This window comes from Oryzias latipes, chromosome 13 (assembly GCF_053564925.1).
Source record: "Oryzias latipes strain Hd-rR chromosome 13, Olatipes_Hd-rR_3.1".
NCBI classification, from domain to species: Eukaryota; Metazoa; Chordata; class Actinopteri; order Beloniformes; family Adrianichthyidae; genus Oryzias; species Oryzias latipes.
Window position 1 is genome coordinate 25,870,848 of NC_136249.1, and position 12,547 is coordinate 25,883,394.

General features: G+C 36.6%; 1 protein-coding gene across 4 annotated transcripts in view; it reads left to right on the top strand.

The window, feature by feature from the left end:
* The window catches only part of rtn4rl1b (reticulon 4 receptor-like 1b), a 183,546-nt gene that overhangs the window by 142,504 nt on the left and 28,495 nt on the right, over window positions 1-12,547 (top strand). The window lies entirely within an intron of this gene.

Here is a 12,547-nt window from a genome sequence, read left to right on the forward strand (position 1 = left end):
ATATTGAGGGATAAAATAACAAACAGGGTATGGATAGTGAAGAAATATTTTCAGGTTTATCTGAATAAAATTTTCTTTGGAGATCACACGATAATATTTGTTCTAAAACAACATTTCTAGATATTTTTCATGGGGTTTTTTATTTAGAGAACAAACCTAAACAAACTCAGATAAACTAAAGTTCAAGTACAATCATAACTGTATTTTCCACTCTATAGGGCGCACAGGATTATAAAGTGCACTTTCAAGGCATTGTCCATTTTAAAATCATGTACTATATAAGGTGCACCAGAATGTAAGGCACATTAAACAAGACAAAAAAGTCAGAGATAATTCTTTCAGAGTTTACTAACTGCTTTCTTGGTCATTCTAGTTTGTAACATGCTACACATCAGCCAAACTAAAGCATTAGAAGCATCAGCCCTGTTAGCTAATTCACAATACTCGTTTCTCCCAATCTTATTATTATTATTTATGTTTTTATTCATTTTCTTAACTTGTCCTGTCCAACAGCAAAGCAGACAGATAGGAGCTGAAGGCCTTTTGTGTTGGACATATTTTACTGTTACAACAGGGGATTCTAGATCTTCTAAAACACAAAGTGTATATTTGTATAAACCCCCTTTTGTAATTTAGGGTAAAATGTATTTATACTAACTACATTTGTACCCTATTTTTTGGGGGGGACTGGATGGAAAAGATGAAGAGGAAAGAAGGGAGGGATATTGGATATTGGAGACAGGGGGTAAGGACACAGAAGAGAGAAAAGAGGCATTAAGGAAATCTGGAGGATGATAACAGAAATGATTGGGGGGGTAAAATCATTAAGCGACAAGATGATGGAGGATTGTCATCATTACTGTCTGGTGAAAACGTTAGTCAAAAGGGGCGGGGCCTGTCCACACATATACTCAAGTGTCGCAAACATACCTGTTGGCTCCAAAAATCTTCACGTACAATCATGTCAACATGTACACAGCCCAACTAGGGTTCACGCACATATATGCATACAAACAAACAAACAAACAATCCAGCCAGACACCCTGGGCTGCCTACCTCTGCCCATGAGGAGGACGCCCAAGACGTTCGCTACATGTTAGCACATTAGCAACCAACCAAACATTGGAACAGAGCGTCATGTACTTCTCAAAATCCTTTTGACATCAGTAAACACATAAATAATCCATATGTTGATGATCGGGATCATAAGGCGCACTGTCATTTTTTGAACAAAATTAAGTCTTTTAAAAGTGCCCCATGTTACGGAAAATAGGTTAATTCAGAGCAAAAAAACGTAAGAAAAATACTACAAATTAGGAAATGAAAACTAATTTTTACCAACAAAAAAAACACTAGAAAGAAATAAAGTAAATAAAATAAAGTAATTGACTCTCCTCAGTGAGTCAATTATTCACACTTATCCTATTGTGCAGTTACTTTTATAACTAGCACAACTCTCTCCTGATCAAATATGGGTCCTACTTCTGCTGTGTTTTGTTTCAGCTTTGCAACTACGTACTCTTTTTTATAAACTAGGCAGTTTGAATTTAGGGCATTATGGAATACATGGCTTAACATCAAGATTTTCCTTGTATAAATAGTGAATCTTAAGGCAAATGTTCACATAATTTACTGTTACAGACTGAAAAATCAGTGATATTCCGTTATAAAACATGTAATGGACACATCTTTTTTTTAAGTTTGTTTTAAGATGGATTTAGAAAAACATTCCCAAAATGGGTTTGAATGTTTTACAGTTTCATCATTATATCAGTTAAAACTTAAAGAAAGGAATGTACTTACTTTTTTTAATGATGTTTGAATTTTTCTTTAGCAGAAAATCTGGAATTTTTCCAGATTTGACAAATGCACTGAGACACAAACGAAAGAAATAGTTAACAGATGTCTTTTTTAAATGCTGTCAGGTAAAAAACAGCAACCAAAAATAACTATTACATCATTAACATTTACAGTGTTTTTTCTATGATGCATGGTCCATAAAACCGGCCTGTTTAGTCCTGCAGCTATATTTACAAGAAAGAACAGAACTTGTTTACTGAGACGGTGTTGCATCTTCGTGTTACATCATCTGTGCAGAGGGTTGCAGCACTGACGCGGGTGATCCCCATGTCAGCACAGATAAATAAATGTGAATGCTGCTCTTAGAGAATTCTGCTGGGAGGAATTAAAAACAGACCAGCTGTTTACACTTTAGTTCCAGTGACATGACGCATTGTAACTGTAATTGAGGATTATGTACAGGCATTGAGTTCATCTTGCAGATAATGTGTGCTGTCGCTTTTCATGAGCCCTGCCTTTTTTTAATGTCAATTAGGATTTTTTTAAGTTGTCTTAATGTTTTTTTTCCGTTTAAAAATAACAAACCCATAATTAACTATGAAAGACTTATTCAGAATAGACATTGATTACTTTTTTATGTATTCTGTGATGCACTTAAGGCCGATTAACCCTTCTGCGCTCCTAGGCACTTTAACATTGGGAGATGGGTCATCTAGACCCACTAGACAGTGCTCTGAACCTTTTTTCTTCAATGATTTGTGATCTTCACTGGTGTTCATGGATTACATGAAATCTTTCCACCTTTATCCACCTTTGCCATGGTAGGGAGAACACGTCAATGTAAGGGTGGAGTCATCTAAGATAGCACAAGGGTTAAACTCCATGTTTTTGTTTCTGGGAAAGGCTGTGAGATATTTTCAAGGAGAAAAAAAGCCTTTCTTTGTCACCTACCTTTTATACATAAATGTGTTGTTTCTGATCAAAAAGTTTTGCAATGACAAGAATAACTATTAAAAACATAAAATACTTCCAGGTGCCTGTAGACAGGCTGCATTTCTGAAATCTGTTTTGCTTTTTGGAGTTTGATGATGGAATGTTTCAATTGATGTTGGTGGCTAACTTACTAAAAATCCCATCGTATTGCAACCTTACTTTCAGCTGCAATAAAAATAAATGGGTAACAGGCTATTTTTTATTGCATAATCATACATTTTTTTCGTATTTCAAATATTGTTTTATTTTTGTCCAGTTTATTGTTCATTATTGTTTTTCTTTTTTAATGTGTATGTTCATCTTTAGCCATTCAATAAAACAGCTTAAAAGCCTGTTTTTTTCCCATTAAATGTACAACATTGCAATACTGTTAATAGTAAATTTTGTAATTATTGCCTAAACGGCCATCCCTGTTTAATCTTTTAAAGCAATCAGATTTATTTTTCTTGCAATTTCTCCATGATAGTTTTTAGTTTACTAGCATGAATGTCCCTAAAATCTAAATGTCTATAGTGGCAACTTTTAGTTAAGTTTGGTTTGCTAGAGCTGTCATTTCTAGTAGCTAATTGCTGTGATTTGTAAAGCTCAGTTTGGTTTGTTGAATCTAATATTTCCAGCTCTGGTGCCAAAGTCTCAGCACCTGTGAAGCAGAGCCACTGCAGTCTGTAGACATGGAAGTCTTTAACAAAATGAACATCTTTTACTTCTGAATTTTATGTTCATGCAGCCATTATAGACAAGGAATTTTTGCGCTTGTTATTGTCAGAAGGAAGAACAGATGGTTAGACAGCCACAGCTGGAAAGCACATGGAAGAAACAACAGCACAAGGTAGCAGTGAGCAGCTGTTCAGCATAACGGGTTAGGAAAGACAACTCTTTTAAATTTAGCACTTCAAGTTTCAGTAAAATTAGAAGAAGAAAAATTTCAAGACTTGACTTTATGAAATGTAAACTTAGTCAACATTCCGCTTTTTCCTCATTCTGTATGGTGAAGAATAATATACAGTGTATATAAAACACTAAAGAAAAGCCAGATCTATAGATTTTTTCTTGGTGAGTTACCAGTTTAAAAAGGGATCAAGATATTTTCCAGGAATAAAACACTTAAAATGATGGTTTTCTCAAAAACTTGGGCGGCCGTGGTGCAGCGGTAGGGCGGTCGTCCCATGATCGTAAGGTTGCAGGTTCGATTCCCGCCTTGCACGCCCATGAGTCGAAGTGTCCTTGGGCAAGACACTGAACCCCACCTTGCCTCTGGTGGTAGGCGGGCGCCTGTGTTTGGCAGCGCAGCGACCACCAGTGTGTGACTGTGTGTGTGAATGTGTGTGTGACTGGGTGAATGGGTCTGTGACTGTAAAGCGCTTTGTCCTTGTAGGAAGAAAGGCGCTATATAAGTATACGCCATTTACCATTTACCAAAATGTATATGTAGTTTTGCTGACCTGAAAACACATAATTGTCTTTACAGCTAAAAATGCACCCCTACCAAAGAATTCCCCAGTATCCCTTGTGCTATCCTAGGCACTTTGACATTGGGAGTGAGGTCATCTAGACCTACTAGACAGTGCGCTGAACTTTTTACTTCAAAGATTTGTGATCTTCACTGGTTTCCATGGATTACATGAAATCCTCTCCACCTTTATCCACCTTTGTCATGGTAGGGAGAACACGTCAATGGTCAACTTGACCCCATAGGATAGCACAAGGGGTATAGAAGACATGAAGTGTCAGTCAGTGCAGAGGAAAAGCTGACCTTTTGTTTTGTTACACATTTCTGATTTTGTGTTCCAATCTCTTGGGACATTTTGACCCAAAAACTTGTTTTGTTTTTTTTAACCCAAAACCTGGTTTCATTTGTGATCAAGCTCATTTTTGGTCCTTGAAAGTCAAGTTTGATTTTAAAAAAAGTGAAGGAAAACGGGAGAAAACAGAAAGACGTTTTAGTTTGTCTTGATTGTTCAGTGAGAGATTTGGTTAGGTACATTGTTAGGACAAGTCTTCAGGGAGGTTAGAGAAATATTAGATATGTAATTATTCTTAATTATCTGTGACACAACGCTCATGTGGTTTGTTGGATATTTTTGATTAATTATATAGAACATACTCCACATTTTTATACCAAAAAAAAAAATGCTGATCTACAGACACATTGTGTCAAATTAACAAAAGAAAACATGTTTTAATGGTCATAGAAAAGGTTAAGTGCTACTCCAAATTACTAGTTTCAAATGAGCTTATTGTTACTGATCACTCACTTTTGCCCATTTATTCTACTCAAAGCTCTTTTTTTTATATAATTATAAAACAAATGCATCAGTTTGTTGATGCATTATGTGCACATAAAAACAAATTGCTAATATTGTTTTGTTAGTTTTGCATACCTGGTATCCCTTGTTGGTCATCCAGAAATGCTCATTTAATGCTTCACTTACACTTTATGGGGAGTAAACAATGAAAGCCATCAGGCAAAAGAATAGAAGACAGCTGCCTTTTACAGTAAAATCACAGATAAAATGTCTTGTTGGAACAACTTTTTGGCTTTAAAAGTTAATAAAATACTTTGAATACCCAAATGAAATTGTGTCATAAAGAAAAGGACCGTAAATAACTTGTCTTGCTGCTTTTTTTAATTTGCGATAACAGACTCATACAAATTTTCTTTCTTTTTTTTTTTTTTTTTTGTTCCAGGCCTGCAAACCGTTCTATAAAAGGTTTTATTTGACTATAAATAAGACTGAAAATAGGACCCCTTTGCCTTTGCTGCATGTGTCTAACATGAATATTCTCATCAGTTTCATGCACATGATTGCCGGGGTCTGTGGAGCCACTTGACTGTAAAACTAAAATGGCCCCTAAAAGCCATAAAGGCTTCAGTGTCCGTCATTTGACACATCAGTAGAATTCTTCCCACTCCAGACTGCAGTCCCAACTCAGTTATTTCTGCAAGAGAAGTGCTCTTCCAATTTCTGTTTTGTCATTTCAAACTGGAGCAATCCTCTGAATGAATTCCCAGAGTGCCCCGGCACGTGTCAGAAACAGAGAGGCAGAGAAAAGGAGAGGGAACAGATATGAGAAAAAAAAATCATATGCAGTTAACAGGAAATAATTCTTCTTGATGAAAAAGCGTCTGCTCAACGAGTTTTTCATCATCACTATTTCTCAAGCTGTCCTGCTGTCATTAGTCTCTTGGCAAAGAAAAAAAAGGCTTATTTTCTCTGTTCTCCAAGTACAGGACACAGTGCATTATATCTGCTGATTTACACTTTCATAGACGTTGGCTATCATTAGTGGAGGAGCAGCCTGGGGATAATAATGCCGGGGTGGGAAATGCAATGAAAGTCATGCCATTTGCTGCTTACTTGCTCATTCTCACAGTGGATCTGTGCAGCAGTTACCATGAACAAAATTACGTTGCATACTTCCTATATTTTCTTTTTTTTCTTATTTTTGTCATGCAAAACCTTAATTTACCCCATTGCATTTACATTTACATAACATTTATTATTTGCGGCTTTTGTGCTCACAACAGAAGTAACACATGTTAAAAGAAATGTTTTCCATTTTATTCCAAAAACGGAGGATTTTTTTTAACTCAAGTCTTTCCAAATCTTAATCTATGCAGCATTTGCACAAAAGTGGAGCATTATATTAAAATTGTTATTAATTTGCAAAGTGTGATACAATAGAAATTCGACTAAAACATATTAAGCATCAGTACTTTTGACAAGTAGTTCAAATGACCTGTAACATTTTCTCTAATCCTGTTGTTTTTCCCGCCAATTCCTTCAGTTAGCCATTTGGAATTTAACAGATTATTACAATTTTGATTTTTTTAGTTAAGCTTCTATAAGGGCCTAACGGTAAAAAAACTAGTTTGTTTGCAGAAAGGTGGTAACGCAACTTCTGATGTATGTGATTCAGACAACTTCACACAAGGAGAAGAAGCTTATGAGGTTCCTAAAAATCTTTAAAAAGAAATACTAAAAGAATGAGGAAATTCCAGGAAGTTTTGTTCTTCCTTTTTTTCTGCTTTGTTTTTGAAATGCAACATTTATATTGTTAGAATTGCGGGGTTTAGAGGTCCATAGCAAAGAAAAGCTCTCTAATTAGTTTGCAGTTTGTCAGACGGTTTCATTAGGATGATGTGTTTTGTAACAAAGGAAGATTTAAACCCTAACACAGAGCCCTCACACACGAGAATATCTATATTTAGTTAGTCTGTTGTGTTCTTTAGATCCATGTGTGTCTTTGTTTTCCTCCTCCAAGATGGCATTTGGCTCAAAGCATTATGGCTGGCTCACCATTTTTTTGTGTGTGCACCTTACTAATGGACTAGAGTGTGACATAAGGACATTGTACAACAGATTCACTTGTACATCATTAGTGTGCATAACTTACATTTGCCTAACATATACTTTACAAAACACTTACCACACACACAACAATGCTACGTTCCATTTCCATGATGTTCCTAAAGGCGGTGGTGTGTGCCACAAGAGAACCGCAAGACACACCTGGCTCATAAAGAGGCGTGTCCGCATCTTAAATGGAGTGCAGGTGTGTCTTACAGTTAGTTCCCTTGAGCCTCATACGACCAGCTCAAGGGACATCATGAAAATGGAATGTGCCGCTGATGTTAAGTTGGGGTTGTGAGGGGCTGTACGCTAGTGGGAGAGAGTGCAAACAGATGGATGATGGGAGATGGGGGTACAGTAAACCCTTGTTTTTCGCGGGGGTTACGTTCCAGAAAGAGCCCGTGATAGTCAAAAACCGTGAAGTAGAAACCTCTATTTTTTTTTTCAATTATGATACAATTAAATACTCTATTATACATTGAAAAGAAAGAACAACCCATTTTATAGGCTCAAGCATTTGTTTCACAAATCAAAGTACTTTAGAAACGTTTTTTAACAAATAACTTCTGTTCTGTACTGTCAAATAATAATTTTAATCATCAATGTGAACAGAAGGCGTCAAATCGCGGAGATTAGCCCCGCCCACCGCGACCCGCGTAATTGGATTAAACGGGAGAAAATATAAAATGATGATTATGAAAAAATACAAAGTACAGTCGCACAAATAGTGACTCGGGTGTATTTAACTGCTCTAAGTTCAGACTGAGCCGCTGCATCCTGACTCCTGATTTTTCTTTTAAAGCCCGCGGTGCAGCTGCAGGTGTGTTTGTTCGGGAGAAGAACATAGTGATCGGCAGTTGGTGTCGCTCTTTTTTTCTTCTTCGCAAAAACATCCTTATACATAGACATTGCCAACATCAAGAGAATTTGCAAGTACATAATGTAAATTTGGCAAGCTGTTTTACGTACGTGTACATATTAAACTGCAACGTTATTGACGCACAGGTAGAGAAGAAGCAGAGTGGCTTTTTAGCCAATCAGAATGCAGAACACAATGCACGCTGCAAATCCGTGAAGTAGCGAAACCGTGAAAAGTAAACCGTGTTATAGCGAGGGATCACTGTATATTCAATGCTTACAGTCCTGCCCACAACTGAGAGGCAAATTTCGAATGAACTCCTGCCGCTCTGCAGAAACTATGTCCAAAAAAAACACAGGATCTTTGATTTTGCCTAAAACAACTTAATCAAAATTAGAAGACCACTGGGAACGCTTTTAGAATAGATTGAAAGATTTTCGGAGTGAGACTTTAAGTGTACTTTTATTATACATGTTTTGTTTATGCTCAGAGGAACCTTTTCTGAGGTATATAATATGTTATTGGCCTGTCTGCTCCTGTTAGTTCTGGGTGTATCAGTAAGAGCTTCAACACAACCCAATATCAAGTGACTAAGCATGCACCGCTGCCTGCTGGCTTTATAAATCAAATGCTCCTGAAATTGGTTTGTGAGGATTCTGACATTTTGAGTTTTATGAAGTAACTTAATATGTGACCTTGATCCAAAATCAAATGTATCAAAAGCTGCACACAGCGTAGACATGGCTTGTCCATATTCTCAGCTTTTATGGAATGTAAAACAAACAGATTATTCTTGGGATGTCTAAGTTAGTTAAGACAGAAAAGCAGCCTGAATTTAAACTATAGCAAGCATACATTTTTGTATTTAATTTTCTTTGAATTGATAGATGTTTTTACATTTTATTTTTCACACAATTTGAAAGATTGTGGAGCTCTCACTTTGTTTCCATCAAAGCTGCATTACCATTTCATCATACTGCAGATAAAAACAGGGATAGCTTTGAAAACCTCTGCTCTGCCTGAAGAGGCTTTGTCTTCCGACATTCGTGACTGTGCAGGTAAAATAGTCGCACTCTAAAGCTGTTTCTGCAAAACAGTGACGAGACATGGCTACAGCTGGAAAATGGAATGCATAAAGAGGTTTGGAAATGATTTTTTTTTGTCTTGTTAAGATTTATGTGTGTCACAGTTGGCTTGTGTCACTGACGGTTACACCTCAATCATGTTAGCGATTACTCTCCTCAGTATAAATTATGCACTCATCGGTTTTCTTTGTTCTCTGCCAAATCCTCAGTCATGTTCACTTGGTTTTCCCACGCTCAGTTTTAAAATGTATGTTTGGACTTTCTTTGTTCTTGGATTTCTCGCTCAGCTGCACGTTGGGATTGTTGAGTAAATCCCCTTTTTTTGTTGCCCTCTTATACCTGACTTCCTTCGGCCCATTACTCTACTTTCAGGTCATGTTCTAACATTTTTTTTAAAGATTTGCTTTAACAACAGACCACAAAAACCCCACAAGTGAGACACTAATTTAGTCCAGGTTCTCACAAACAGCTATCCACATGCACTTCTTAAAAAGAGGTGATTAATGAACTGGTTACTGTCGGTGTTAAGTGGAGAAAATGGAGAGGAAGAAAATGGAAGATCGTATTACGTCTATTCCGGGAAAATTCATTACATTCACTGCAGCGGTGAAGGAAACGGAGCTCTATGATAGATTTCAAGGAATGGAGAATTAACATTATTACAGCAGAATTACTGGATTAAATGCTGAAAATGATAGCTTCTTGATATTTGTAGATCCAATTCCATCACAGATTAACTGCTAAAGACGTACACACTGCCATCAAAAGGTTTTCATTGTAGCACAAAAACTTTTGGATCAAAGGATAACAGCGCATAGACTGTCATACGTGTTAACCTGATTTTAGGAGACACAGAAAAAGGCCAGGAAATATTTTTATGTTATTCTATTACATAGTATTATTTTATTTTTGCCACAGATGTTAAAAAGAATGAGATCAAGAAATATTAGAGTTTTCTTTTACAGATGAGGCTTAAACTGAAACCCTGTGGCACATTCTGCAAAGAAAAGGACACAATAATCAAAACTACTTGAAGGTGCTTAGACCAGCTGGTTGCACTGTATGTATAAAATTGTTGTTTAATACAAAAAAACCTAATTTACTCACATTAAATGTTGTGTGTTTTTTTACCCCAGTTTTGCCAAATAATTTTCATTTTCTTTTACATGAAAAATGTATATACAACCATAAACATGTATGGTCCGGTCTGATCATCAGCCTGTGAAAAAAAAGTCTAAAAAGGGAAGGGCACATTGACTAGAGGTTGCTCCGGCCAGCTCAACAACCAGCAAAAGATTTAGGCCAAAGTACTGTATTTTCCGCTCTGTAGGATTATAAAGCGCATCATCAATGAATCAAGCTTATTTCATCAGGCGCACCTAGTAGGCACATTATGCGAAACAAAAGTGTCAGAGAAGAGTGCATCAGTCAGTCAGACTGTATTAATTGCGCGAAGGAGGGTCTAAGGGCAGGGATGCCAATTTAGTTTAGTCTGTTTAGTTAGAGTTTAGTATTCTCCTATTGAATTCTATGCATTTATGATCCTTTTGATTGTATGTTTACTTTACAATTACCGGTACAAAACCCATTAAGATGACTGTTGCTGTGAATTTGGGCTATACAAAAAAAATTGAATTGAATTGAACTGCGTTCACAGTAACTCTAGTACTCGATTGTAAAACAATGCACGTCAGCTTTGTAAGGGATAAGGTCATTATCCCACTTAAACCACGGTCACTTACAAAAGAAATAAATATTCAATCCATTTTAAGTACTTTATTCTTGGGTTTTTTTTGGCTTAGATCACTGTTTTCACAAAAAGCAAACTATTTGTTGACAATGCGGCACTTAGCTGGCACCTAAACCTCGACTGCAGTGGCAAAGGAAAGTGATATATTGCTGATCATCATGATCAGAGGCTAAATAAAGCATCAGTCCAGAGAAAAAGGTCTCCCTCTTACTGCTTGTTTTTATCCAGATGATGAAGCCAAAGCTTGTTTTAAAGAAGCCAGCGCAGTGATATGGAACATTTAAGCTATGTGACCGGAACTTCTTTTTTAGGCGTGCATCATCAATGTGTACTCAGACAAAAAGCCTTATTTGTAAGAATAAAGATAAGAAAACAGGTGCTGAACTGCTGACCTCATCTGGTTTTCCGGGAATTTTTATATTTTTCTCACAGGGTGGGGAACTTTTGAAAGATTTTTCAGATTTCTGGAGACAACAGCTTCTGCCAAGGTCAAAAATAACATTTCTCAATTACACCTCAGATTCTACAAGAATGTTTTAGCATTTTGAAATTTAATTACAGTGCAGATGAAAAAAAAATCACATGCATAAATGGACAGAGCTTGTCCCAGCTAAAAAAAAGAAACAAGTCTGCATCCATATACAAAACTGTTTTAGCCTAATGTGCAGTGTCATTGTTTACAAATGGAGCGTGCAGCATGCCAACAAACATGCATCATCCCACCAACAAAACAGTGAAGAGGAGAATGTCCAAAAAAAAGTTCCCCTCACAGCGACTCATTCATCAATAATCCTATCTGTACTGTAAACCAAAGTTAGATTTGAGGTCATTGCACCAACAGATAATGTTTCTGCCTAAATTAGCGCATGCCACCAGACAGCCATTCCATAAAGGAAAGTAATCTCAGAACAGAATGCAAACAGTCTAATAGTGTAATTCAGGGACGCAGGTGTTTTGCAAACTGCATACCATCTTTTAGAGGATTTAAGGGTAAACTTCAAAGTTACAATACTTGGCTGACATGCTCCAGTTTTCAACAAAATCAGATGTTTTTTCCCCGAGTTTGTCTCTGGGGGTAGTGTACCTGGCTGCATCTGTGCTTTACAGCTAACATTTTTGCCAAAATGATCATCAGTTCTGAAGTGTTCTTCTAATTTTCTCATTTTTAAATGCATCAAAGGGATTTGTTGTATTTTATACGTCAAAGTGTATAAAAATTAGTGTCAAAGATGGGAACCCCAGTGATTATGTTAATAAGTTACATTACATTTAAACAGACATTTAAATGGCTTCCCTGACATGTATCTTAATGCCTTTTATCCACTTTGTTGCATTAGCTTAGATCCACCTGCTGTTGGTTCACTCGCTTAAAGTTTTCTGTCATCGATCTCTTGTCTGTGCTGCTCACTGTGGTTGGAACTGACAAGAGCAGTTTTAGCTTTCATCTCCTGCTGCAGCTTCAGACATGCTCTTCCCAGACAAACAGACCTGCGGGATGATGTCACACAAAAGAACAGAAGAAGAATATTTGCATAATTAATTAGAGGATTTCCAATGTTTTCTGTTTGGACTAAATACTGTGTTTTTTTTAATTAAGACACATGTTGCTTTAAAGGTGTGACTGGCACATTTACTGCAACAAATAAAATAGCAAAGGAGCCTAAAGATTTTTTTCATTTTTGCCACAAAACTTTTCAAACTTATT